Genomic DNA, 4,736 nt, shown 5'->3' with positions numbered 1-4,736 from the left:
CTAGTTAATGGATGTTATGAATATGATTAATCTTGTTGATAGTGTTAATTATCCATGTTGAATTTATTTATATCTTTTCTTGGACTACTAATGTTTTGATCTAGTGTGCAGTGGATCAGTCATGGAACCAAATTGAATAACCAAGTTTGAGCTATTGTAAATCTATGATGCCAAGGACTCGTCTAATGAAGAGACATAAACCTCATTGTATTGTGTTTAATTTGTAAATGTGGATTGAAGCATGATTGTTATAAATGTATTTAAATGTTTAGTATTTTGTTCTCAATGGACATGTCAAGTGGACTTGTGATGTGGAGTTATTGTAGTGTTGATTGACACATGTATAAGTGACATGTCCAAACAAGGATTTTTGAAATGAAACATAACCTATATTAGACTACATATGCAAATCCCATGATTAAATGAGCCATGAGTTGAGTCAAATCTCTTGAACCCGTTGGTGAATTAGAAGTGGGTTTTTGGAGGGTTATATGGGACCTTAGGGGGTTGTTAAGGCCAAAATAACCTACCATACTTATGGTACCTTGGGTTAGGAGATATTTCCTTGTCAAAAAGGTGACCATTCCTTATTTATGAGCCTTAAAAGAGGGTACCTTTGAAGAGATATGAAAATTGGAGTGTTAGGCAAGCCATACTTCATGCCAGACCCCTAGTCTTCATCCTAATTATGAGAGAGGTACAAGGAGGATTTATGAGAAAAAGAAAACCTTACCTCATTTATGAGAGTTAGGTGGGAGAGGAAAGACCCCTTTTTAGGGAAGATTTGGTGACATTTTTGGGTGTTCATTCACTCTTCAAACTTGGAGACCACTAGGAGTTAGAGAGATTTTGAAAAGAGGGAGTTGTGTGAAGAATTGGTGGGAAGTCTTAAGGGAGCTTTACTAAAAATTTCATTACCTTAAGCTTGGATTCTAGGTTGGTTATTTCACTTCCCTTTTTGTGTAATTTGTGAAGAATTGGTGGGAAGTCTTGAGGGAGCTTTACTAAAAATTTCATTACCTTAAGCTTGGATTCTAGGTTGGTTATTTCACTTCCCTTTTTGTCTAATTTACATGTTCTTTGTTTTGTTATGTGTTTTGTAGAAAGATGTTGCAACAGTCAAATGTTATATTTGCAATGTATACATAGTGTTGATGATGGATTAAAATGAGTCCTTGTGAAGTCTCTTGTTGTAAATAAATGTAACTATAATGTTGATTTTGTTTTATTTTTGTATTGTCATGAGTCTTGTAATGTTGGGTGTGTAAGGCATACTCACCCTTAGGAGGGTAGAGTAGCCTAGGGTGAAGGGTGTTTGACAACCCATTGTGTGTAGAATCTCTCCTTGTCTAGGAGAGGGGAAAATCATGGATGTATGGGCTTTATGTTGCCAAAGTTGTTTTAAAATAATAATATTTTATAAAGTATTATTATATCATAATCATATAATAATATCATATATATTGTATAATAATAATAATAATCTAATATAATTATGATTAATATATAGTTTAATATAGCAACATGCTATATTAATAAAGTATTTTAATCTAATAATATAATTGATATATTATTAAATTAATATATGTTATAATATAAATATAAATATAATATATTTTATGATATTAATTAATATAAACTAAGCTTATTAATATAAATATATAATTAAAATAATTATATTATTATTAATATAATATAATTATTATATTGTGAAAAGACGCGACTCTTAGAATTAAAATATATATATTGAATGCAAATTTTGGTAAGGGGATCATCATATGGAAAATAAATAGAAAGAATATATGATTTTGAACTCAAAATTTATCTTATTAAATACGGATGGAAAAAGGGGTCATTACAAAAATTAATAATAAAAATTATTAGTTTTGATTCACATGATTGGTAATGTTTACAAATTTCAAAACCATTACAATGAACCTCTCTTTATATAAAAATTACAAAACATAAACTTCATAAATTTAAAATTTAACTACGTATAGTACATTTTCTAATAATCAATTCTTACTATTGAAGTGAAAATTTAGATATAAATTTTAAATATTGATAAATTTATAATATTTTTGAAATGAAATTAATTTTTTTAATATTTAATATAAAATTTAAATTAAATAAGATTAAAAAAAGTTATTTATGATAATTTGATCATTTAAAAAAATATTTAATAAATATCTATAATATTTTATTTTATTAGTTTAACTAATGAATTTATAAGTCACATAAATTCATTACATAAAAAATAATATACTATATTTTAGAAAATAATAATATAAATTAAATCATAATACATTATATATATAATTTAATCAATATTTAAAATAATTATGAACACAAATACAAAATTAAAAAATGAACTAAAAAATTCTTACATTTTTTTTATGTATAATAATGTAGGCATGGACATAGCATGGGCATGACTTCAAATAGGTAGAAACAACTTTTACATTGTGTCTATTTCTTCGCTTCCACATGCCTTGAACTTAGAAAAACCTAGACCAATACATTAATGTGTACACATGAGTGTATATTGACTCTGGCCAAAATCCATTGGTTTGTTACGAATGAATCAAATGTTTTTGAACACATCACCAATTTGAAGTTCAAACAAGCTATTCTTTATTTTGTACTCTCATCCATTCTAAAATGTACTAGGGGAAATGACCCAATAGTCGCCTAGTCTACCTTCGCGCACATACACTTTCCAATCCATATGTCAAAATTTTCCAATTTTTTTTATGAACCTTTTTAGGTGAGTGAAGAGCTTAAAGCTAACCTTTCACCTTTCCCACATTTATAGAGCTCTCTATAGAACTTGTAGAGTGTGAGGTGGTCATAAAAAGTACCATTTTAAAACATTCTCCCAAAAATCACCACTAAGATCTCCTAATAGTCACTCACACAAAAAGTAGTACTTTTTGCACAAATCGACCAATCAAGAACCAAATAACACTTAAAAATGATCAACTATTAATACATGTGTGATCAACTATTAGTACCTGTGCGATAATTTTTTGGATTTTTTTATGAGTAGTAATTATGGGGGAACAATAACATAAGACATAGCAGTAATACAAACATCAATGGGAACTCAGTCATTTCTGCTATATAAATTATTTATTTGTACCTCAAATCACTTCAAAAATATTTGTACAATTCAATGAGATACAAATGCTTCCCTAAAAATAATGAATCAAATTTATCATTAAGAATTTATGTGGTATTTGGTGGTTTGTTTAATTTGTATTATAAAGGTGTAAATTGCAATGGTTTGGGGAATTCTAACTGATTATGTTTCTATTTCAATCTATAAATAGAAAGAAATAATAGAACATCATAAAGATGTTTTAGTAAGTAATAATCAATTATACGCATTAATAAAATGTTAGATATTGTGTTTGAATAAGATGATGTCATTTAAAAAGCTTGATAAGATATTAAGTGGTAAGTATTGACACAAGTTTTTAAAATAATTTTCTACGTACAAATTGTTTGTCATAGTTTCAAATGAGCTTTATTTTTACAATATTTACACAACTAAATAAGTTTAAAGTTGCATTTAGCTTTCTTTCCAAAATCAACATTTTAAAATAATTTCATTTGTGTCATAGTGTATAGTCTATGCTCTTAAGAGCATGTATATGAGGGAGATGAATATAAAGGGAGATGAAAATAAGAGGGAAGTAGAAGGGAGATAAATAGGAAGAGAAGATATGAAGTGGGGAGATGAAGAGATTGAATGATAAAGATATTTTAGGTGATAGATAGGCATATAGAGTATATTAAAGAGAAATTGAGAAAATAGAACATAAATAGTGAGAGGTGAATGGTAAATAGAGAGGTAAGATAAGATAGAGACAGGGATGGAGAAAGGAGTGTGTGTGTGTGTGTGTAAGAAATATATACAGGAAAGGATAGGGAAATGTAGAGGGAGAGTGTGAATTACACAATCATTGATTTAAAAATGGAGAGAGATAAAAATTCACAAATATACCACAACATATATTAATTTGATATATATTTCACAATTGACATAACCACTTTTCCTATATATAGATATAGATTTATCAAAGTTAAGATTCAACATCCTTACATTTATTTTGTTGATTGTAGGTCATTATTTGTCATGATTTCTCCTATTTTTATCCATGAAAGTGTTTATCACACAATCATGACAAAAAAAGAAATGATGAGGTCTAGAGAGAGAAAGAGACGATGAGATAGAGGCAATTTTGAATTATTGATTTCAAATAGCTAGGTTATCCATCTTGTAGAGGAAATCATAGTTAGCAGGACACATAATCATAGTGAGAGATAAGGAGAGAGTGGGGGCTAGAGAAGTGAAAAGATAAAAATAGATAGGAAACATAGGAAGAGATTATGTGTAGATAGATGGATCAGAATCAAATATCAAAGTAGAAGATAGTTATGAAGGGAGAGACAAAGAGGAGGGGAATGGGACAGAGAGAAATAGGAAGAGGGTACAAGGGAGATAAAGATAGAGAATGATAAACATATATGGGGTGATAGATGGATTATGGATAGCTAGATAAATAGAGTAAAAAAAGAGAAATGGAGGGATTAGGATATAGATTTAGAGAAGAAAAAGGTAAAATAGAGTAAGATAGGATAGAGATAGGGATGGAGAAAGGAGTGTCTATATGTATGAATAAGAGATATATAAAGATGAAGGTAGAAAAGTGGATAGTGATAGTTTATGA

This window comes from Cupressus sempervirens, chromosome 3, assembly GCF_028749045.1.
Source record: "Cupressus sempervirens isolate cs-2001-9-10 chromosome 3, ASM2874904v1, whole genome shotgun sequence".
Taxonomy (NCBI): Eukaryota; Viridiplantae; Streptophyta; class Pinopsida; order Cupressales; family Cupressaceae; genus Cupressus; species Cupressus sempervirens.
The sequence above is the reverse complement of the archived record's forward strand: the minus strand, read 5'-3'. Positions refer to the sequence as shown.